At 36.1% G+C, this 26,048-nt stretch overlaps 1 long non-coding RNA gene across 1 annotated transcript; it reads left to right on the top strand.

The window, feature by feature from the left end:
* The first annotated feature begins 1,115 nt into the window (after positions 1-1,115).
* LOC119769545 lies at positions 1,116-2,662 on the top strand. Its single transcript, XR_005278413.1, has 3 exons — positions 1,116-1,303; positions 1,408-1,904; positions 2,588-2,662. It is a non-coding gene; the product is annotated as an uncharacterized LOC119769545 (long non-coding RNA).
* The last annotated feature ends 23,386 nt before the right edge of the window (positions 2,663-26,048 follow it).

Genomic DNA, 26,048 nt, shown 5'->3' with positions numbered 1-26,048 from the left:
GGCTGTATCGGTTACTAGCTGCCCAGAAAAAGTTTCTCCAGCGGTCGGTTGGATGTTTTGAGTACTTCTAAGCGCAGCCCGTTTTGCTGTCTTTAAGATCCGTAGGCGCTCGTTTGTCCATGGTGGATATCTAGCGGGTTGTCGCTCCTTCCTGGGCACGAACGTGTCGATTGCTTGACGTAAGATGTTCATCAGAGTTTCGGCGGCTCCATTCGCGTCGAGGTTATGCAGCAAATCGTTCCAGTTGATGTTGTTCAGGTAGACACACATACCAGCAAAGTCAGCGTTGTTAAAATCGTGGAAAAAGCTGCAGCTTGAAGCTCGAAAGGCATGAATTTTACATGAAATGTTGATAAGGGAAACACCAATAGATCGTCGAAGCCTATAATCAGTAGTGCTGAAAGGATATTACGGTTCTGTTCAGCAACGGAGGGGCAACCATGGGTGATCTCTCATGCTCATGCTCATGCTTACATGGTCGACCCCTTCCCTTCCCCCCCTTTCCACCCTTTCCCTCTTTCCCATTCTTCCCCCCGTTTCCCCCAGTACCAGGCCGGATCAGGCTGCGAGAGTCATGTCGGTTGGTAGTGTGAGATTGGTTGCGTTGTTGACTGCGATCGCTCCTGCGACGATGGCACTGAAAGATCCGGCTGGCGCCGAAGACTTCAAGCTCGCTATCTTCGGGCAGTTGACCTTGATGTGTCCTTCCAGCTTACAATAGAAACATCTATTCTTTAAACCTTCATAGTACAAGCGTGCTTTGAAGTGACCGATGTAGAGGTTGTTACCGTTGCGATTGATCATCTTTCCTGTTCGCTTAAGAACCGGTAGGAGTAGGGAAATGTAATTTTAAAGTAGGGAAATTGTCGTGTAGGGATGTTTGTGTTTTGCATGTTTTTCTTAATGTTAATTGTGAATATTAAAATAATAAATAATACAACACAAACAGATTAAAACCAGAGCAAGGTCAGGGAGTAAAATCAAGCACACACCGTATCTGCAAACCGTAGCCAACCGTTTGTTAACACACTTAAGTCTCAGATGCTGCATGGGAAAAGGGTGAGCCGAAGAGAGTGGACACTGGTCAAGAGGAAAAAGGGAATATACAAAGAACTGGGAGAGACTGAGGGGTCTTCTCTGATGCCCTTGATCTTGAGCGTTCTCTTCCACTTCAACCAGCGATCGACAAGGTCAGAAAGTCGACCAACAAGCGTTTTTTGTAAAGTGTGCATATTGCACTATTGTGCCCGTTTAGAGTTTGGTTGAAAAGAGATATCACTTCTGAGATACGACAACGAATCAGGTATGAGAGTGAGCCTTTTGGGACGTTTACGGGATGGTGGAATCGGTAGCCCGATTACGGCTAGTTATATCTAATCCTCCGCTCCCCACGTGCAATCCCAACAGGACCCGTAATTGTGAACTAAAAGTTACGCGGTTTGTGGTTCTGCCTCGCAGAACCAGACCACACCATCAAAGGTCAACCTGTGGTCTAGTGGCCGCTCCAGTGACCCCGGAGCCCACCGACTCATCAAGTCACCTGTACAGTCCAGCCCTGTGGCCTGTACGCCAGCACTCGAAGGTTATTTGTACCACGTGGTCCGCGGGAGCGACGACGACCCCCCCCCCCCCACGCTGTCTACACGATGCAAGCTTGAAGAACCGAGATGAGCTGCACAAGAACCAGGGGCCACGCTTGGCCCAGAGCACGAGCGCATCGCCGAGGTTTCCAGCGCGAGCAACGGGCGTTCCTTCCGCGAAGGCCAACGACGACCGTGAGGCCCGGAAGTACGCTGAATCTGGAGGACGAGTCTTGGCGTCGTCCACGTGGTGGAGACGCTGACGAGGAGCAGCAATAAACGCCAGCCCAGCAAGATCCCCCCCCACACACACACACACACACAGTAAGTGAATAAAAAGTAGTTTAAAGAGTGATCTAGTGTCTTGTTACTTTGGTTACAAAGAAATCGAGCCGACCTTGAATCACGAGCTCTTGTTTGCTGATCTAGCCATCGCGAGAAAAGAGGCCCTGTGCCCACCCCTGTCGGCCGTGGCTCCAAGACCAACCGGCAGGGGCGTTGTCAGGGCCCCTCAGGCCCAAAAGGGTACGATGTCCCAGCTAGTAATAAATGGCGCCCAACTAAAAGTAATTTTCGTAAATGTGTAATCAAAGTGACAAGATCTGTTTGCGATAAGTGTGTGAGAAGCTAGGGAATTTTTGGTTTTAAAGACTCTGGTTAGAGGGTGATTTTTCAAAGCGGTTGCACTATGCTTTATTTCTTTTCACTAGGTGAAAATCATTTAAACACCGGTCGCAAGTGCGCGAACACTTTCAAAAGTGAACATTTTTATGTGGTTTCAGCAAAGAGCGGGAGAATTTAGCAAAATTTGGCTTGAACATCGATTATTGGGTCTTGATTCGTAACATTGATCAAAATAGAAAATTTTGCTTTGGATTTTTGATGAAATGTTTTATGTTTGTGGTTTTAACACACTAGCTGATTATTGAAGGGTTGTAAATAATATTTGTTTGTGATTAATTTCTGTGATATTTGATCTAATTCAACTTTTTGAATAATTCTTTCAGGTTATAAAATCTTCATGACTAAAATTGGAATATTATACAAAATACGAAGGAAATAAATCGCCAGTTGCAAAAGAATGCAATTGAATAGTGATTAAAAAGTGTCAAGTGAAAGCAAATGAGGAAGAGGAGAGGAAAGGAAGGGGAAAATTTGGTCTGCGAAAGCAAATTCGCAACGCAAAAGGGAAATTTTGTTTGTTTTGTTTGTGTGACCAAGAGCAAGAACACAGTTGATGGAAAAGAAGAACACGTCTAGCCCGAGTTTGGACGAACTAGTCACTTGGATTGAGCTAGATTGTGGCCAGGATACGAGTTTTTGTAAAAGTTTTTACCTATTGAGTTTCCTGCAAAAATAAAATGATTTTCCTTCAACCACTTTGTTTTGGATAACTTTTGGAAATGTACAGCAGCAACTTCAACAGCAACAAATAATAGTGAAGAGGAGACGATCGAGATAAGAAACAAGTGCAAAGAATGTCGAGAGTTGCAAGAAACGGTTTATTTGAAAATCTGCCATTGTTTCTCTAGAATTCAAGTATTTTTCTACAGCTAGTCAAAAAAAAAATATATATATATAAAAATATTTCACTAAAACTATCCGTTTTTGTATTGTTGATTCTTTAGAGCAGTTTTCGTCAAAGCAAATTTCAAGGTTTTATATTTTTCTTCTTAGATAAGTAACAAATTTACAGCAGCACGTTTTGGTTGATACCACAGTGAACAATAGATTGCATGATAAAGAAGTTGAGTTTGTTTTGCTCGCATTATTCGTCGGAAAATACGATAGTAATCGTTCAGTAGCGAGAGAAGTATTGAAAAGGGAATATTATTTTAATCTGTAGTCGTGATTTGAAATTGTACTAATATTTGTGATATGAAAAGTTTTATTTTGTGTTATTCTTGCACCAAAACTTCAACATGGTGTTGAGAAGGTGTGTAGATGAAATCTGTGATAAATCTATTTGCCAAGAAAAAAGTTGCATGGCTGAGAGCAGCAAGATGTTTGCATGAGAGTTCTAAAGCAAATTACCTCAAAAAGATGTTTTAACTATTTGTCAGCAGAGCGAGTTACTAGAATGAGAGTGAGCATGAATGGAGACGCAAGTAGAGTTTTTATGACCACTGAGTTAAGCGGTCTGCAACGAAGTTTAGCGAGATTATAGAGCAAATTCAGGACTGTTTTGTGGTAGTAAGCAAATACAATGAAAAAGAGATGAGATTTTAGGATATTGTAAATTTATCGTAGTGTGAGTTCCTTCACCCGAATCACTACGACATTAAAAAGATTTATTGCATGCTTCTAGTCCCAGTTTTTTGTTGATCTGGTAAACTACTGATATAAATAATGAGAATGATAAACAAAGAAAATTGATTTCGTATAATATGTACAAGAGTGAAATAAAATCTAGTTTGAAACTTTGTGCTGAAGTTCTTTCCAGCTAGTCTAGAATAATTTATGCTAAAAATGGATTTAACGAGTACATAAACTTTGGTTTGTTATCAGCATGCAAGAAAATATCTAGTCACAGTGTCTTAGTCAAGCAAGCATGATTTGTTCAAGTTTTATTTTAAAGTGTTATTTATTTGTCGATGTTATATTATGTTTTTTTTCCAGTTTAATGGTATAATGCACAAGAAAGTCTACAGTTTGTAGCGAGAGCAAAGTCCTACAAGAGAAGGCAAAGAAGAAGAGTTTTCCGTACTATTTTCGATAAATCCTTTTGATAAGGATGAAAATATGAGGAAGGGAGGCGAGCAAGTGACTTTCTGTATCGTTGCTGCTAGCGCACTGTAGGTGGTACAGAAAGGAACACAAGAGGATCAAGAAGAACAGCAACAGTAGTTCAGCATAGTTGACTGGGGACGCCTAGTTTACTAAACTTCGACTAGAATTTTCCTTGGTGAGAACTTATCAGGAAATTCGTTATAGTCACAACAAGCCCAGAGCCAGAGAGCACATTTTGAAACATTTGTTGTTTCGCTTATAAAATGTAACCAGAGAGAACGAGTAGAAGCAAGTTTGTGTTTATCTAGTTTTTTTTTTGTACGTTGGTGTGCAAGAATTGTCTCGAACGTAGATCAAGATCACGAGTGTTGAGGAGTTTTTGTATGTCGTTGTACGTTGTACAGTTGTAACCGACACAGTCACAGTAAAGTTATACGAATCTGATTGAATGTAGGAATGTTTTTTTGAGTTAATGTGTTTGTGTCTCTTTTCCCGAATTCTATTTATCAAGACTAAATGCAAAAATTAACAGGTATACACCAAATCATAATTTGAAGAGTAGTTATCGAGAGAGAATAAAACCGATCAGGGAGTCAAACTAGAATTGTCAAGTTCTTAACCGTGTTGATAAGATGTATTTGCTAGCTTCATCTATCCTACTTATTCAGAGATGTGATGAAGTGGACACCTAAGCAGAGGTCTAATTTCGAGTTCAAACATATCAGCTTTAAATAACGTTCAAACCCACTTCATCAGAACAGTTCGTCAAAGTTCCAGAAAGAGAAAGCCTTTCTCTTCCTAAGAGCAGTTTTCTGTTCTTGCTTAATGGGGAGATGAGAAGGTTCAGTAATCGAGAGTACTTAGTTTATACGTTGAAAATAGACTTCTTGAGGATAGAAGCAACTATTTGCTTATGCAACGTAGGGATGTTCATTATTGATTGAGCCCGTTATGTGGCTTTCCCAATCCTTGAGCCCGTGTTAATATGATCAATCCTGTCAAAAATTAATGAATGTTTGTCACATTCTTAATTTTTTTTGAAGGGGAGTATGGGGTAGTGTTACCGTTGCGATTGATCATCTTTCCTGTTCGCTTAAGAACCGGTAGGAGTAGGGAAATGTAATTTTAAAGTAGGGAAATTGTCGTGTAGGGATGTTTGTGTTTTGCATGTTTTTCTTAATGTTAATTGTGAATATTAAAATAATAAATAATACAACACAAACAGATTAAAACCAGAGCAAGGTCAGGGAGTAAAATCAAGCACACACTGTATCTGCAAACCGTAGCCAACCGTTTGTTAACACACTTAAGTCTCAGATGCTGCATGGGAAAAGGGTGAGCCGAAAGAGAGTGGACACTGGTCAAGAGGAAAAAGGGAATATACAAAGAACTGGGAGAGACTGAGGGGTCTTCTCTGATGCCCTTGATCTTGAGCGTTCTCTTCCACTTCAACCAGCGATCGACAAGGTCAGAAAGTCGACCAACAAGCGTTTTTTGTAAAGTGTGCATATTGCACTATTGTGCCCGTTTAGAGTTTGGTTGAAAAGAGATATCACTTCTGAGATACGACAACGAATCAGGTATGAGAGTGAGCCTTTGGGACGTTTACGGGATGGTGGAATCGGTAGCCCGATTACGGCTAGTTATATCTAATCCTCCGCTCCCCACGTGCAATCCCAACAGGACCCGTAATTGTGAACTAAAAGTTACGCGGTTTGTGGTTCTGCCTCGCAGAACCAGACCACACCATCAAAGGTCAACCTGTGGTCTAGTGGCCGCTCCAGTGACCCCGGAGCCCACCGACTCATCAAGTCACCTGTACAGTCCAGCCCTGTGGCCTGTACGCCAGCACTCGAAGGTTATTTGTACCACGTGGTCCGCGGGAGCGACGACGACCCCCCCCCCCCCACGCTGTCTACACGATGCAAGCTTGAAGAACCGAGATGAGCTGCACAAGAACCAGGGGCCACGCTTGGCCCAGAGCACGAGCGCATCGCCGAGGTTTCCAGCGCGAGCAACGGGCGTTCCTTCCGCGAAGGCCAACGACGACCGTGAGGCCCGGAAGTACGCTGAATCTGGAGGACGAGTCTTGGCGTCGTCCACGTGGTGGAGACGCTGACGAGGAGCAGCAATAAACGCCAGCCCAGCAAGATCCCCCACACACACACACACACAGTAAGTGAATAAAAGTAGTTTAAAGAGTGATCTAGTGTCTTGTTACTTTGGTTACAAAGAAATCGAGCCGACCTTGAATCACGAGCTCTTGTTTGCTGATCTAGCCATCGCGAGAAAAGAGGCCCTGTGCCCACCCCTGTCGGCCGTGGCTCCAAGACCAACCGGCAGGGGCGTTGTCAGGGCCCCTCAGGCCCAAAAGGGTACGATGTCCCAGCTAGTAATAAGGTTAGGCGGTATCTCCTTGGCGATCTCCATGTGGACGCCACGCACACCACTGTATACCGTGTTGCCGTATTCCGTTGGGTAGCGTTCCCGGACATGTTGCCGAATGGTTCCAAATTGAGACAGAACGGCCGAAATGTCTTTCTCTTCGATTTCTGGCGGCAAGTTAAAAATCCTCACGTACCTGAACAGCCGGCTGGCCACTTCCAGTTTCACCACGGCGGCTTGGTCATCGCTATGCACGAAACGGTACTGCTCTTCTATTCTTCCGGTAAATTCCACGAAGGTCGGCTCATCCAAGAACTTGGCGTAAAAACAGCGATCATTCTCGTCACGGTAGATCGAGTGGACATCCGTGGCCGGAATCTTCAAAACGTTCGCAGTGAACGTGGGCAGGAACTTTCGCTGCATTTCCGAAAACCATTTTCAGCGTATTCTTACGGGTTTTGTCCATGATTGCTTTTCAGTAAATTCCTTTAGTTGAGGTTAAGGACACACGGCGTGTGCCGAACACAAAAGACTATTGTGTTGAAGAGTGCTCTTATATCTTTCTCGGAATACCAGCACGGCTTCATGAAACAGCGATCTACGACGTCCAACCTGATGGCTTACACAAACTGGATAATCCGGAGGATGGAGAAGCGTCAACAAGTTGATGCCGTCTACATTGATTTCGCCAAGGCCTTCGATCGAGTCCCCCACAAGCTAACAATCGCCAAACTAACAGCGCTTGGCCTGCCGGACTGGGTTACTCGTTGGCTCAACTCGTACCTGGTCAACCGTTCCGCCTATGTGAGGATCGCTGATTCTCTCTCGACCTGCTACGAAATACCTTCCGGCGTCCCGCAAGCACTATGGGGTATTTCCATATAAGCGAGCGGCCAAAATTATTTTTTTGCTTTTTTGTGACTTTTTTGTGTTGTTTGTACTTAGTATAATGAAAACAAATGAATTTTGATATTTTTCCAAAAAAAAAAGTTTAATTTTCGATTTTTTCATATATTTGAGGCCACATGCATTAAAGTGGTGAATTTTAATATTCTTGCTCTGTCTATTTGATGCACGGAATGGCGGTTTATGCTATGTTAAAGTTTCTGATTTACGTTCAATCTCCCTCCCCTTTTTCTTGAGCTAAAATCCATCTCTCTTTGAAGACCCCCCCCCCCTCTCCCTCCAATTAAAATTTGATTTTTGCGGCGTTTTAGAATTTTAGACGGTTTATTTTATGGAACATTGTAAGGATTCTCGTCCACGTTTTTTGTTGATCCACTTGCAAAATTCACGTTTTCCACGATAAATTCTTCTAAATCAAAATCACTATGTAACCGATTGTCGTTAGATTACTTAAAATATGAACTTCTTCTATGGGCTTTTGTATACCTCGTTTTGAAGCTACAGAACAACATGCGTAGTTTTTCCTCTGTGGTTTTTCCCTGAGTTGATCATGTGATGGTTCTGCAATGTTGTAATTCTTACAAATATACTCGAAAGCAGTTCTCACGTTTTCAGAATAGTGCTTCGTTATATCGTACAGGGACACTACGGTATTATTATCCATACTTTCAAAAGAACACAACAACGAACTGATATGAATATTCGACGAATCGTTTCTGTAAAATACTTAGAATAGGAATTTCTAATTTTATTAAACGTACCTAAGTACCAACAAAGTCATGAATATCCAATCAATTTCAAAATATACATAGCGGGTACGTCATTTCTACCTCCGCAGGTAAATAATGTGATTTTAACCAAGCGTATACGCGAAATCATTAATTTTCTTGCATGAATCAAAATGTTCAAAATGGCATAACTCAAAAAGTGCACAAAAGTGCACTTTGAAATTTGGAGATAAGTTAGGACATGGTTCAAATCTTAAGGTGCAAGTAAATGTGGGGGATTTTCGAACATGGTAAGGTTTTTTCTCAAATCTTATTACATGCAAAATTCAAGTACTCTTTGCTGAACATTTTGCACTAAAAAAGTTTTTGAAATTTTTTTGTGATGCCGGGAAACTCTCTTTGACAACTTTGACTCAAAATATCTCCTAATAGTTGTTAGAAAAGGTACCTTTTTTACGACATACGAAATTCGAGCAACTCATCCTCTACATTTTGTTCTTTGGGACCAAATCTCTAGGATGAATAGGTTTTGAGAAACTCTCTTAGACAAATGCAAACTTTTGAAAATTTGCATCATTTTTGGTGTTTGTTTGTTTGTGTGTGCGCGCATCTCATGGCCTGCCTCCAACGCGCGTTCACAGCCGCTCGCCGGCAGCGCACCTCGCTGGTCAGCAGGAGTGTTGTTGTTCAAGCCATGCGTGACTTTACTGATGTTGCGCGGTGGGAGAAGTTTGGTGATAAATTAATAAAAAAATTTTTTTTCGTTTTTGTTTCTTTTGATGGATTATGATGTAGTATATTGTATAGTATATTTTTTTAAATGTTTTGCGCATGTGGTGCGGCCAGCCAAACAAATGGTTATGATTTTTCTAAGCGCTTTGAATGAAAAAGCATGGGATAAGAAGCTTGTAATCATTTTCAAAAGGTTGGTCATCCATGAACCCCAAAACCTTTTTTGGACCGATCTGGCCACTTTGGAACCGGTTCCCGGTACTCCGGGGAAACCCGGAATATGGCAAATTATGTGATTATTATGGACCCAGCCATTTGGGGGTCAAAGTTCATCATTTTCAAAAGATAGGACATCCATGAACCCCAAAACCTCTTTTGGCACAATCTGGCCACTTAAGAACCGGTTCCTTGTACTCCGGTAAAACCCGGAATATGGCAAGTTATGTGATTATTATGGACCCAGCCATTTGGGGGTCAAAGTTCATCATTTTCAAAAGATAGTACAACCATGAATCCCAAAACCTCTTTTGGCACAATCTGGCCACTTTAGAACCGGTTCCTTGTACTCCGGTAAAACCCGGAATATGGCAAATCATGTGATTATTATAGACCCAGCCATTTGGGAGTCAAAGTTCATCATTTTCAAAAGATAGGACATCCATGAACCCCAAAATCTCTTTTGGACCAATCTGACCACTTTGGAACCGGTTCCCGGTACTCCGGTGAAACCCGGAATAGGGCAAATTATGTGATTATTATGGACCCAGCCATTTGGGGGTCAAAGTTCATCATCTTCAAAATGTCGGGCATCCAAAAACTCTAAAATTACTTTTGGATCGATCTGGTCACTTGGTGATTGGTTTTAGTAACTCCGGTGCAATCCGAAATATGAAAAATTACGGGATTATTTCAGAACAATTTGCGACAAGGCAATATGGATGTCAATGATCATCATTTTAAAGATCAAGCTTATTCATGATCCCCACAAATATTTTTTACCGATCTGGTCACTGGGCCGATTCTGGAAACTACGGTGAAACTTGGAATATTGAAAATATGGGATTATTTCAGAACGATTTTTGACTAGGCATAGGCAAGATGATTGTCAAAGATTATTTTCAAAAACAGGCTCATTCACGATCACAATAACTTGTTTTGAACAGATCTGGTAACTATTGAATCGGTTCCGGGGCTCCTTCAGAAAAAAAGTAACTAGCCAATGTAGATGTGAAATTATATATGATGAATTTTTACACCCAAATTGCCTGATCAAAAATTGCTTTGAAAAAGGGACCAGATTGGTAAAAAATGCTTGTGGGGATCATCAATGAGCTTGATTTTAAAAATAATGAACTTAGGCACATATATTGCCTCGTCGAAAATTAATTTAAAATAAACGCGTCGTTAGTTATATTTCGAATTGCATAAAAGTTTCAAGAACCGGTCCTAAAGTGGCCAGATCGGTCAAAAATGATTTTGGGGTTCCTGGATGAGCTAGATTTCGAAAATTATGAACTTTGACAACCAAATTGCTGGGTCCACAATTTTTCTGAAATAATCCCGTTATTTGCCATATCCCGGGTTTCACCGGAGAACCAGGAACCGGTCCCAAAGTAGCCAGATCGTAAAGTGGGGTTCATGGATGACCTACCATTTGAAAATGCATGGCCAACACTGTCTGGTAGAACAACGATCATAACTTGAAAAAATTTATTTTTTCAAAGATTGCTGTTTAAAATTTATGCGAGACCCCAAAATCGACCAGAAAATTTCCGGGTTTTCCGGCTCATTTTCGAAAAATAGGCATTCAAACGAGTCCAATTAAAAAAGAAGGATGCAAATTGGAGGAGTTATGGCCTTTTTAATGATTTCAGTTTCACCCAGGCCTATACGGGTTAACCAACAAAAAAATAAAATAAAATGAAAAGATCCAGTTAAAAACTTTCCAGAAAAATAAAATATCAAATATTCTAAATTAATAAAAAAAATCCCCCTGAGATGGGAGTCTGATTCAATCCAGTTCAAGTTAGTAATATAAATTTGTTATTCTATATACAAGAAGTATAAATTTATAAATCGGCATTAGGCCATATCAAAATTTCTAGAAACTCAGTTTTTTCTTAAATAAATAATTTAATAAAGTAAAATAAAAACTTTTTAAAGGGGCGGACTCAAGGAAATTTAGTTCTTTTGAAATAAATAATGAAATAATTTAAAAAAACTTTCTGGGATGGCAGACTAATTCAGTTCCTGCTCATCAGAATTTTCAGTTCTATAGCCCTGAAATATGCCTTTACAACTTGACATAAGGAAAAAATAAAAAATTCTTTAATTATAAAAATGTATATAAAATTATCTAAATTATTATTAATTATTTATAATAAATTATATAATCATTCTGAAATCCTTCTTGGATACAAGCCAGATTCAGTTCCTGCACATGAAAGCGATAAGATATGTAGTTATATATCCCTGGAATGTAAATTCACAATTTGGCGTAAGGCAACGTGAAATAAAAAAATAGAGTAAAATTAAATATATGAAATAATTTATAAAAAAATTCTTAAATCCTTCTGAGATTCGAATCTGAGTCAGTTCCTGCACATGAAAGCCATGATTACTTTTTCAAAACAACCAATGCGCTATGGGTTTCAAATGTACATAGGACCTTTTGAAAAAGTAAGCGAGAAATATCCTAGAAACATTTACATTTACTTCCCCGTCCGACGGAAGGCGAGTCGTGGGACCTTCTGGGATCGAACCCAGGCAGACTTTGTGAGAGGCAACCATGCTTACCCCTACACCACGGGTACCGTAATTTAAAAAAAATCCTTCTGGGATGGGAGTCTGATTTAGTTCAAGGTTCCTGGTCCTGTTAGTGGTCAGAACTTGTTATTTTATATTCCAAAAATATTTGTTAATCGAATAAAGTCATGTTGATTTTTTTAATTCTATAAATCAAGTAAAATTAATTTATTGAAATATATTATTGAAAAAATACCTCCTGGGACGAAAGTCTGAATCAGTTCCTTTTCATGTTAGTAATCAGAATTTGTTGTTCTATTACCCAAAGGAAAACATTTATAAATCCTTAGAAACTCAGTATGTTTAAAACAGGGGTGCTCAAAGTTTTTGGAGGCCGGGCTAAATTTGAAGCTCAAATGCGCTTGCGGGCCAAATTTACAAAAAAGGTCATTGAAAAAAATTAAATTACATTATTTTAATTTAAAAGATTTAATTAAATCAATTCAAAATAATAGATACCACAAAATAACGGTTTTTTTTATCGATTTCGTTGATTTTATTGTTTCAGGTATTTGAAAAAAAAACTTTTTAGTTGAATGTACTTGTGTTTAAAAAAAAAACAAAGTTTTGTGTTTATGTTTAGAAAATGGTGACATTACATGTTGAACAATTCATCTGAAGGCGTAATTTTATCTATTAATTAAGTGTGGCTAATGAAAAGTCGTTGTAAGCCAGAATTTCAATGTTTCAATGGAAAAAAAAATTAGAAAATGTTTTAAGCTTCCGTATAGCATTTAAAAAAAAAAATGATTCGACAAAAAAAAACATTTTAGCGAAAAAACATTATGATGATATAAGAAAATTATCTAAAATTTATTTTTTTAATAAACCCAAACATGCTCAAATGAATCTGAATGCAAAGGATTGCATATTTAATCAATTCCAGCTGATTGCACTTAAATTTATTTTTTTGAAGTTTTGAAGTTTTTTGAAAATATATTTTTGCTCCTGGTTTTTGAGCCAATTTTTCAATAATGGTGGAGGGGTGGGTTGATCGACGAAAGCTTTGTAAAATATTTGCAACAAACTTGATCCTCCGATTTCCACATTTTGTCTGCCTGAATCAGTTGGTAGTCAATCAGATTCGTTATCTAACTGTAAAAGTAAAAGTAAATCTTTCCCAGTTCCTGAGGGGAACACCCGTGAAGAGTATCGGGGCCGGCATTTAATTCAATTCAATTAGTGTTTATTAGTAAATAATCAATTTACAATTTCGTGTTTCTTATAACCTAATAGAGTTTTGGAGTTCCTTTCAACTATGGTTTACACTATAATTCATTTAGATGTAATTGGATATTCTAACAATGGATTTGGCAAGAGAAGGAAAAATTGAAAAAAAAAACCTTCGAGATTTGCTAAGGAAAAGGATAGAAATAGAAAAAGCTTAAAACTAAATCACAGTTTGTTTTGTCTGTTGACGTCGAAAAACTTCGCTGCACAAGACAGCTTATCCGTTGTAGATGTACTTCATCATCAGCTCACTGAGAGCTTGGAATTGTTCTGCCTTGTTTCGGCAGGCACGAAAGCGCGTGAGCATCTCTCCAGCAAGGGCGAAAAACTCAGGAAGCGTGAAGAGATCATCACCGGTAACATCAGCTTGTCCCGGGGGAGTACCGACGCCAGAAGCGGCTACTCTAGCGTACGAACCTCCCCAACCGGGAGGGAACGCTGGTTTGGTCGATGGAACCGCTCCGCCGCCAGCTGCTGCAGCGTTCGAGCTCGAAGTCTTCGGAGGTTGGCGGGACGCTGGCGCTTTCTTCTTCTTGTCCTGCTCCTCGAGGTACTTTTTCCGCGCGGCACAGCCACGGAAATTCGCCGTGTGGTTTCCACCACAGTTCGCGCACTTGACGCGCGCTTTGTGCTGCTGGGCGTTTTCCCCCAGCTGGTCTTTCCGCGGAAGATTGCACCTTTCGGTGAAGTGGGTCTCACCGCACTTTACGCACCGGGGCGGAAGATTGCAGTTTCTTGAACCGTGTCCAAACTTTTGACAGCGGTGGCATTGGGCTGCGTCGGCGGGATTCTTCATGTAGAATCGCCACGTCACAAAGAATCCGTCCAGTGCTTTGATCCGCCGAAGGTCCTGGATTTTGACGGACCCACGATCGAAGTACAGGAGGTACAATGTGTACGTACCTGTCACCGTTGTCGTTTTTGAGAGCACCTTAATCTCTCGAGGCTTAACCTTGATGCCCGATAGGTGTTCTTCCAGGTCGGAGATCGGGCGGTCCGGATATCCCTGAAGGACGATCTTCACTGGGACCTTCTCTGCAGGGTCAAATGTAAAAAACTTGAAGTTTCGCAACTTCAACTTCTTCACCACCATGTCGAAATTCAGTTTGTTATGTGTAATAACTTGCACTGACGTTTTACCAATTTTCAGACAATATTGGAGGCCCTCAAGCAACTCGTCAACATCGTCTGCCAGCGTATCCAAAATAAAAATTGGAGGTGGACGTCGTTCCTTCGGAGAGTTACATTTTTTCTTCTTTTCTTGCTTGCGCGCAAGTTCATCATCGTCATCGTCGTCGCTAGCACTGCTGCCGTCACTGTCGGTTTTGTTTTCTTCTCCACTCCACAGAATCTCGAATTCGTTTCTGGTGGGAACGTTGGAAGTGGTTGTTGTCGTAGTGCTGGTGGACTGCTGCTGCTGCTGGCCGGAAGTGCTTCCGGATGCCCGGGTCGATTGTCTCGTCCGTACAGGGGACTCACGTGGACGGTATGACACGTGTAATAGCGATTCATCGATGACGTCACTGGGCACGCTCCCGTGCGCGATGGCGGTCGATGCGGCGTTGGTGTGTTTACTCTGCCGGTAGATGAGCTTCGCGGGTTTTTCGAGGCTGCACTCGAACTGCCACGGCCACGGCCGGCCCTTGGCATGCTGGAGCAGCAAACTCGCGGGTAATCACGGTAAGTTACGGCGAAAAAATCGAAAAATTTGAAGAGCTCCGAACACTTGACTGTTGCTGGCTGGTGTTGCCAGTCCCGATGGCCGGCATTTACAAAGCGGATTCAGTGGCAGTTTTTCACTCAACTAATGTCAACATGTTTAGGTTAATGTTAACATTCCATAGGTCGCCTCCCTAAGGTGTCGTGATAAGGTCCAGTTTGTGACGATACACTACCTTCCCTTTACTAAGCAATCGAATCCAGAAGGGAAAAGATCACCAGTTGTGTTGGTCCGAGCCGGGATTTGAACCCCGATCTACCGCTTACGAGGCGGAAGCGTTACCACTAGGCTACGTGGCTCGGTCGTTATCTAACTGTAATGAGTTCAAATCCCGAAGGAAATGCAATGTATGTTTGAGGGTCAGTTCATACAAGTGTCAATTAATAAAGCAAACTTACATTTTTTGCAACTATTACAGAATTCTACCTAAGTCATACTTGAACGTTTTTTTTAAATATTTCTAAAAATGTTTGATGAAAAATTTGACGATATTTATTAGTTTCACTCACATTAAAACGTGTGAAATTGTTTAAATTATAAAATATTTTGAACAAATTATTTCTATCCTAAAGTGGGGATCAAAATATTGATAAATCATAAGTTTTTTTTTATCAACAAATAATAAAATAGATTAGCATATAAAAGTTTAAAATAAACCTTAATTTTGAAAAAGTATAAAATCACTTTACAAAAAAGTAAAAAATATCACCTCGCGGGCCACGTTTGTGTTTAAAGTAAATTTGTGAAAAACAAGAAACTATTTCAATATTTTCCAACAATTTCTATGACGTGTTGCAAGATACCAAGACGATTTTTGATGAGGAATCGGTCTATGGCACAAGTGTGTCAAGTGTGATCCGAGAAACAGAAGTGAATATAAATCGGGTTATAGCATCTTGAAGAGTTTGTTAATTATAACAAAACGTTATCAATAACTAATTTTTGACCAAAATGGTCTATGTCACAAGGTAGCACACATCAGACAATTTGTTATTATCATATTGTCTCAGAAGTATAAATTTATAAATTGGTAAGACCGGGATGGGAGATTGATAAAGTTACTGGTTATGTTAGTAATCAATATTTGTATTTCTACATCCCACAAGTAAAAATAAACAAATCAGCATACGGCCATGTCAAATTTATTAATATCTAAAATCTTAGAAACTCTTTTATTTATAATTAATATTTGAATGATTTAAAGAAACGTCTGGCATGAGATTCAGATTCAGTTTTTGTCATGTAGGTGATCAGAATTTCTAGATTTTTTTTGATTAGGTCCTATAAACATATAAAACACAATAGCTAACAATGACCTACAAAAATTGAAAAAAATCATGCACAGTCTCATCAAGAGGGAAGCATAAACTTTGAATTGATTTTTTCGAAAATATTCAGACAGAACTGATTAGATTTTCTCTAAAGTTTGTATGGAGAATTAGGGTGTTCGTCGGTGTTGCATAATCTAAAAATGTCATGCTTGAATTGGAATTGACAACTTTCGAAGTGGAATTTTTAAAAAAGTTTTCTTAGTCGGGAGGCCAATTTTTGTCTGTGTTTTTTTTAGTTTTTTACCTTTTTTTCTGAAATTTTTGACTGATTTTGACACGGTCATAAATTTTTCATCAAAATGACAATTCAAAATTAATGTTTTATAGGAGTTGGAAAATTTTGAATTTGTTTTTTTTTTTTCGAGACAGACCACCCGACCTGTTCGGCTCAATTTTCACATTAATGATTGTTAGAATAACAGTGCTACATTTTTTCATGGTTTATTTGGTGGAATCAGTTTTCAGATGACCAGTGAACATAACTTTGGCAAAAGATCGGAAAAAAAATTTAAGTCATTTTTGCGTAAGTTTTAAGTAAAAAAGTCATCTAGATGCAGATAACATGACTTGTGAAAATTGAGCCGAAAAGGTTGGGCAAGCCTGCTCTTAGGATATCGGAGAAAGCGTTAAAAATGTTTTTTTCGGGATACCAAACGTTAATAATTTTTGTAGCTTTTAATTATATTTTTTGTTAAATTTATAAACAAAACATACAAAATAACTTTTTTCTAATGGTACGTCCTTAGATTGAGGAATCATTTTATAGTTTTGATGAATCTTTTGGTGCAACTTTTATGCAGTTTCGTTTTAATATCTTTTTTTTCAATCTTTGTTATTTCATATCCTTGGCACAGAAAGAACTTCAAACATATGCCGTTCATCAAAGTATTGAAGTTGTGAAGAATATCAATGTTCACAACAACACCAAATGTTGTTTTTCTTGTGCAAATAACAGCGACCGAAATGTTCCGCTGGTTGCCCAGTAATAGATGATCAAATACTAACAACATGGTCAAAACAAACCAAAATCATGTATGTGGAAGACCACACAATACCTAAATCTGATCACCGAAAGGTGTGGGAATAGCAAAAAAAAAACATGGCAATGCCAAGTTTTGGTAAGGAATATATGTGTAAAAATCTAGAATACCTCAACTAGGTATAATATTTTTTTGTGGAATTGTTTTACCCTTGCAATTACATGTTTTGGCTATGTCACGTGTAAAAATTGGAATGATTTCATAATATTACTTGACATCTAGGTATTACTTGAGAACCAAGGTCTCATTTAGATCGCTGTTATTTACCCAAATAGGTATATCCAAAATTTGGTATTTCTGTATTCTTTACCTCTGCACATTTTGTGATGAAACATGCAAACAATTTATAATTCGACTTAAACCTAGTACTACGTTTTGTTCGGAAACTCTTTCCGAACATTTTGCTACGAAAAACTCATAAAAAATATTCCTACAAAAAGTTCTATAATAAATACTTATACAAAAATCAAAAAAGGTGCAACAAAAGTTTTTACACCTTTCGAAAACTTTACATAAATACAGTTATTTGTTTACAAATCATCATAAATCCAGTGTCACAACTCCAAATAGGCATCCATGACTGATTAAAAAAAATTCTGTACCAACTCGGAATTACGACGTCGGAAAATCCGCCGGCATCTGAACCGGTCCACCATTCACAGGTCAACCTATGTGTCATTGGAAAAGGCATAAAACTTCAGATCTTTTGATACCCAAACATCTAATTTTCTATGAAACCCACGTTTTTTAAATTTTAAACAAACGTTCCTGGTCAAACTAGTGATCAGAAAAAAGTGTTTTATATCCCTGAAGTATAATTTAAAAAGTTGCAAAATTGCCAAGTGAAATTTAAAATAGTTTAATATTCTTGGAATGTCAGTTATTTCCAATAAATTATTAAATAATTTAAAAAAAATCAGTGATGGCAGTTTGGGTAAGTTCCCGGTCAAACTAGTGATCAGAAATTATTGTTTTTTTTTTATCCAGATAAAACAATAAACAATGCAAATTCATAACTATGAATACAAAGAGATGTGTTGTTCCTCGAGAGTCGAGAACAGAACACAGAATATCTGTCAAGATATTATAATAATAGCAGAATTAAAAGGAACATCTAGTCTCTTTGCATTCATAGTAATGCATTCTGCAAAAACGCTCAACCAAACCACAAAGTACTAGGTTTCTGTCAAACTTTAAATCGTTTGCATGTTTTATTACAAAATGTGCATAGTGACCAAGGGATTTAAATACTTTTTTATATACTGTATATCAAACTCTATCTTAAAAAAAAAATTATATGAAACAACCAATTCTGATCACTAATATGACTAGGTACTTAATCAGACACCCATCCTAGAAGGGGGTTTAAATTATTCATATTTTTTCTATTAAATAATTAAAAAAAATCATAAAATTTGAAATTCGACGGACAACGAATTCTGATCAATAACATAACTAGAAACTGACTCAGACTGTTATCCCAAAAGTTTTTTTTAAATTAATAAATAATTATTTTCAAACAACTATTTGTTATTTTTTGATTTGGCATGGTATTATACCAATTTGTGAATTTATACTACAAGGTTTCAATTCAATTCAATTCAATTCTTTATTAATACATGTAGAGTAAGGACTGCTCCTTTTCAATTACTACAATCAGAATTCAAGAGTGTGTAGTACTTCTTATTATTATATGGCTTTGCCAAACTTAATCACTATCAGCGCTTGTTAATTTCTCATGCCCAACCAATTTATGCATTCTTTTCGAAACTCGATTGGAGAACGAATATTTTTAATAACGACAGGAAGTTGATTCCAATTAGCAACGCCCCTAACAAAAAAGCTTTCATTGTAATGTGATGATCTGTGCTGTGGTATTATGTAATTTCTAGTACGTATACTGCGAGAATTTTGGAGTTTTTCTGCTAAATATCTAGGGGTAGAGGTATTTATAATTTTAAATAAAGTAAGACAGGACCTAAGCTTATAAAAGTTATTAAATGAACAACCAAGTAGATTATGCTGAAGGTGTGAAACCCTAGCATACCTTGATAGATTATAGATGTAACGTACGCACGCGTTTAAGGCGACCCGTAATTTATTTATAGAGTTAGCTGCAGCATTAAGAAAAAGTGCATCACCATTAGCGTGGCTCACGGATATATGAAAAAGACAAAAGTGTTCAACTTCGAACGCCTCAACCGGAATTTTGTAGCAATATGGCCGCAAAACATAGCCTGAAATTTTGAGCGCATTTGGTTAAGGTTTAGAACTTCCACCATTGACCTGAAGTTATAAAGAAATTTCAATAAATTTAATTTATTTATTTTCAACTTTTAACTCTTCTTCGAGTATATTTTCCTATGCCCTATGAATTATTCTCAAAGTAGTGGTTATAGGTTTCGATCCGGGGAACAACTTTGTAGAACATCACAAAGCGCTAGGAATTAATCCCGGAAAGATACAGGCAAATTTTTAGAGCACGTTAAAAAAAAAATCCTAGCTCCAAAAAATATCCTGTATCTTTTCAGGATCAATTCCTAGCGCTTTGCGATGTTCTACAAAGTTGTTCCCCGGATCAAAACCTATAAGAAACTTGAGAATAAGAAAATTTGATTGGGTTTTGGGAAACTTTATCTAAGAAGAGGTTAAAAGTGAAAATTTCCCATAGTAAATCTTTAAAAGTTCCATACTAACTTCAGGTCAATGGTGGAAGTACTTAACCTTAACCAAATGCGCTCAAAGTTTCAGGCTATGTTCTGGGGCCATATTGCTACAAAAATCCGGTCGAGGCGTTTGGAATTGAACACTTTTGTCTTTTTCATATATCCGTGAGCCACGCTAATCACCATACATAAAATGAGGAAGTAAAAGAGATTTAAACAGTCTAAGCTTTGTCTGTATCGGCAACATGCTTGCCGTGATTTTCAAATGCCTAAGGCCGTTGTAAATTTTTCTACATTGGCTAGGTCAATTCTAGGTTATTTTGCGTTATTATTCCAAGATTTAATGCATTAGTAACATATTCAATGATATTTTGTCCAAGGAAAATTACAGGTAAAGAAGAAACTCGTTTGTTCCGAGAAATGAACATTACTTTGGTCTTAGAAGAATTGATCGGCAAAAAGTTACGGGTAGACCAGCGGAGAATTTCACACAAATCTTCATTTAAAAGCCGTGCCATTTCAGTAACGGTGAGAGAATTTGAGGCTAAATACAATTGAACATCATCTGCAAAAATATGAACCATACAATTCTTAAGAACGGATGGTAAATCGTTTATAAAAAGGGAAAATAAAATTGGACCAAGAATTGAACCTTGCGGTACACCAGAAATGATAACAACAGGGCTAGACAATGTGCAATTAGAAAAAACAGACTGGGTTCTTCCGGTTAAATAAGACTGAATTAATTTTGCTGCTTCTATAGAAAAGTTATATGTTAAAGATAATTTATTGATTAATTTAGACTGAGAAACACGATCAAAAGCTTTGGAAAAATCTATGAACAATAAAAACGCAACTCCTTTGCGATCTATTATTTTTAATAAATCATCATGTACTTTAAGTAAGGCTGTAGTTGTACTATGTTTAGATCTGAATCCTGATTGAAATTCATGTAAATAATCAAAATTATTCAGATAAGTTTGTATTTGAATTTTCAAAATTTTCTCAAAAACTTTAGAGAGAGCAGGTTTAAAAAAAATCTGATCGCTTACATTTTCATTAATATTAATATTAAAATAAGATTTATAATTTATTTAAATTTACTAGTTTTATCAGATTAAAAAAATTTTGAAATTCAACATGGCTTTATGCTAATGATTTGATTGATTGATTTTATACTCCAGGGACAACCAGTTTTTATCACTAACTTGATTTGAAACTGATTTGGATTCAAATCTCAGAAAGTTTTTTTATATTAAAAAACTAAATTCAAACAACTGAGTTTCCAAGCTTTTGGCAACTTTTGTAATTTGACACTGCAAGAATATAACAAATCAAATTATATTTCCTAGAACTGACTCTCAGACTCCCTTCCCAATTTTTTTTTTACAAATGTCTGACGTTCCAAGATATTTTAATAATTTTAAATTTCATATCCGTTATATAATTTTACTTCAGGGATCTAAAACAATAGATTCTGATTACTAGTTTGACCAGGAACAAATTCAGACTTCAATTGCAAAGAGTTTTTTTTTTAATTATTTAATAATTTACTAGAAATGACTAACCTTCTAAGATTTTTTTTTATCAATTTTAAATTTAACTTGGCAATTTGGCAAAATTTTAATTTATGCTTCAGGGATATAAAACAATAATTTCTGATCACTAGTTTGACCAGGAACTTACCCAATCTGCCATCACTAAAATTTGTTAAAATTATTTAAAAAATTATTGGAAATAGCTGACGTTCCGAGATTTTTTTACAATTTTAAATTTCGCTTGGTAATTTGGCAAAATTTTAATTAATAATTCAGAGATATAGAACAATAAATTTTTAATACTAGTTTGACCAGGATATGGCTCAGACTGCCAACGCAGAGAGTTTTTGAAATTATTCAATAATTTACTAGAAATGACTAACCTTCTAAGATTTTTTTTTAACAATTTTAAATTTCACTAGGTAATTTAGCAAAATTTGAATTTATACTTTAGAGATATAAAACAATAAATTCTGATCACTAGTTTTACCAGGAACTGACTTAGACTGCCATCGCAGAGAGTTTTTAAAATTATTTAATAATTTACTAGAAATGACTAACCTTCCAAGATTTTTTTTTATCAATTTTAAATTTCACTAGGTAGTTTGGCAAAATTTTAATTAATATTTCAAAGATATAAAACAATAAATGTTGATCACTAGTTTGACCAGGAGCTGGCTCAGACTGCCAACGCAGAGAGTTTTTGAAATAATTTAATAATTTACTAGAAATGATTAACCTTCTAAGATTTTTTTAATCAATTTCAAATTTCACTAGGTAATTTAGCAAAATTTGAATTTATACTTTAGTGATATAAAGCAATAAATTCTGATCACTAGTTTTACCAGGAACTGACTTAGACTGCCATCGCAGAGAGTTTTTAAAATTATTTAATAATTTACTAGAAATGACTAACCTTCCAAGATTTTTTTTTATCAATTTTAAATTTCACTAGGTAGTTTGGCAAAATTTTAATTAATATTTCAAAGATATAAAACAATAAATGTTGATCACTAGTTTGACCAGGAGCTGGCTCAGACTGCCAACGCAGAGAGTTTTTGAAATAATTTAATAATTTACTAGAAATGATTAACCTTCTAAGATTTTTTTAATCAATTTCAAATTTCACTAGGTAATTTAGCAAAATTTGAATTTATACTTTAGTGATATAAAGCAATAAATTCTGATCACTAGTTTTACCAGGAACTGACTTAGACTGCCATCGCAGAGAGTTTTTAAAATTATTTAATAATTTACTAGAAATGACTAACCTTCCAAGATTTTGTTTTATCAATTTTTAATTTCACTAGGTAGTTTGACAAAATTTTAATTAATAAATTTGAGAGATATAAAACAATCAATTCTGATCACTAGTTTGACCAGGCTATGGCTCAGACTGCCATCGCTGAGAGTTTTTAAAATTATTTAATAATTTACTAGAAATGACTAACCTTCCAAGATTTTTTTTTATCAATTTTAAGTTTCACTAGGTAGTTTGGCAAAATTTTAATTAATATTTCAGAGACATAAAACAATAAATTTTGATCACTAGTTTGACCAGGAGCTGGCTCAGACTGCCAACGCAGAGAGTTTTTGAAATAATTTAATAATTAAATAGAAATGACTAACCTTCTAAGATTTTTTTAAAATCAATTTTAAATTTCACTAGGTAATTTAGCAAAATTTGAATTTATACTTTAGAGATATAAACAATAAATTTTGATCACTAGTTTGACCAGAAACTTACCCAAACTGCCATCACTAAAATTTGTTTAAATTATTTTAAAAAATATTGGAAATAACTGACGTTCCGAGATTTTTTTACAATTTTAAATTTCGCTTGGTAATTTGGCAAAATTTTAATTAATAATTCAGAGATATAGAACAATAAATTTTTAATACTAGTTTGACCAGGATATGGCTCAGACTGCCAACGCAGAGAGTTTTTGAAATTATTTAATAATTTACTAGAAATGACTAACCTTCTAAGATTTTTTTTATCAATTTCAAATTTCACTAGGTAATTTAGCAAAATTTGAATTTATACTTTAGAGATATAAAACAATAAATTCTGATCACTAGTTTTACCAGGAACTAGAGGGTGACGGGCGGGAATTCCCGGGAAAAAAATCCCGGGAAATCGACAATTTTTTGACCTCTCGATTCCCGGGAAATTTGGTCGAGACTCCCGGGAAATTTTAAACTTATAAATATCGAAGCAAAATTACATAAACTAATCAGAAAATTATTTGCAAAATTCTAAATTGTTTTGAACACTGGATGTTCAATGATCGATGTTCAAGTTTGAATAAACCAATTCTTCTCTAATATTCTTATTCAGAAAGTGTAAATTATAAATTCCAATAATTATAATTGAGAGAATCCAAAAAAATGTGGAACCCAAAATTTACCTTAAAGCATACTTAGCAGTTACACTGCTGAAATGAAATTTGAAGTTTTTTAAAGATGATTGTTATTTATTATTTCTGAGCGGGTAAAGCTTTTTTCAAAATAAGTTCAATTTCCATATCCTTTCTCGAGTATAGCAATCCTCATATTTTTTTATTATTCTAAGTCCCTAAGTTAATTTCGCTGTATCAAGGTAATATTTTTTATGTCAATAAGTCACTTTGTGTTTCACGTCAACCTCAATATTAAATTATATTTTGAGGAAAAAAACTCTGGCAACCTTTGTAAAGTTATTTTCCGCCAATTGTGAACATTCGGGTTTTCCTAATATCTGTAGATATTTCTTCAATGAATATTTACAGTTGACCGTAAAAAGGAAAAAAAACAAGTTTAGATTGTTGTTCTAGTCGTTATTTATCATATTGCAAAAATCCCGATACTGGGAATTTATATATTATTCGTAAACGTTTTAAACTATAATTCCCAGGCAGTCCCAGAGTCCCAAAAAGCTCATGAAACAATCTTGTATTTGAAGATTTAGAAAAAAAAAATCATAAGGTAGATATAGTTCCTCTTAATAATGAGGGCACTTCAATTAACGTTTCAAAGAATAAGTGAGAATCAATTGTAAGTAAATTCATTGAAAAAAACTTATTTTTTACTTTTCTTTTAAATTATTGCCACTATTGGCATAGTCAAAAAAATAACTCCCGGGTCCCGGGAATTCCCGGGAAATTGCCAAATTCAACTCCCAATTCCCGGGAAATTGAAAATCTCGAGAATCGTCACCCTCTACCAGGAACTGACTCAGACTGCCATCGCAGAGAGTTTTTAAAATTATTGAATAATTTACTAGGAATGACTAACCTTCCAAGATTTTTTTTTATCAATTTAAAGTTTTACTAGGTAATTCAGCAAAATTTGAATTTATACTTTAGAGTTGTAAAACAATCCATTCTGATCACTAGTTTTACCAGGATTTTACCCAAACTGCCATCACCGAAAGTTTTTTAAATTATTTAATAATTTATAGCAAGAACTGACGTTCCAAGATTTTTAAACATTTTTAAATTTTACTTGGTAATTTAGCAAAATTTGAATTTATATTTCAGAGATATAAAACACTCAATTCTGATCACTAGTTTTATCAGGAGCTAACCTATACTACCATCGCAGAGAGTTTTTTATCAATTTCAAATTTTACTTGATATTTCTAGTTTATACTTCAGGGATATGAAACAATAAATTCTGATCACCAGTTTAATCAGGAACTGACTCAAAATGCCATTATCGATATAACGCTCCTTACCGTTTACGTTGCGTTCGTTTAGATGAATGCAATATTTTGCATGCAATTATTTTTGTAACCCATATTTTTGTTAAAGGAAAAAGGAAATTATTTAATTTTTTTTCATTAACCAGATTACGAATTCAATTAAATTATTTTACTTTGAAAAAAGGAGGAATGAATAATGAAACCCGCTCTTTCAAATTATTTGAAAGTTATCTTGACATGAGCAATTTTTTTTTTAATTTAGTTGACTTTGTCGATCCTTTGTCGCTCCCACGATTCAGCTTCTTTTTATAATAAATTTCTAGCAATTAGAAGAACTAACATTGATTTTGTAATACAAATTGAATAAATTGATGTTATTCATTTCATTTGCCATTTGAAAATAAATGGGCTTCCTGTTTTTATCAGAAAATTTTTCTTGACTTTGAAGTTGATATTGCCTCAACGAGCGTCTAATAAAAAAAAATATAGAAAATTATGTTTGCTTATTCCAAACAACAAAATTGACTTCGAAATTTATTTAATTCATCATTTTGATGATATTGAAAGCGTACAATGTATTTTCTTAGAGATAATAGAAAAATGTTTATGTCAGGGATTGATGTTTTTGCATAACATTCCTCAAATTGTTTAATTATTTGACTCGTCTTCATCACTCGGTAAGGCACTGTTCAAAATATATTTTGATGTTTATGTCCCTCAACACATACACAATTTCAAATTACTACATTTGAATGAAAAAAGTGTTTTAAAATGTATTTTACACTACGTCAGTTGATTAGCAATTAGCCTTCGAAGTATTGACATGTTTCGTGAGGCTGAGTTTTTGCGTTTTTGAGTTACTGTTAATCGAAATAACGATATTCAGTCATTTTACTTACATTCGAATCATGCTTATCAATGTTTTTGTAAATCAAACCTCGCTAAAATATTTGCCAAAACAGTATTTGTACA

The sequence above is a fragment of the Culex quinquefasciatus genome, chromosome 3 (assembly GCF_015732765.1).
Source record: "Culex quinquefasciatus strain JHB chromosome 3, VPISU_Cqui_1.0_pri_paternal, whole genome shotgun sequence".
Taxonomy (NCBI): domain Eukaryota; kingdom Metazoa; phylum Arthropoda; class Insecta; order Diptera; family Culicidae; genus Culex; species Culex quinquefasciatus.
This window is presented reverse-complemented; position numbering and strand designations above follow the sequence as displayed.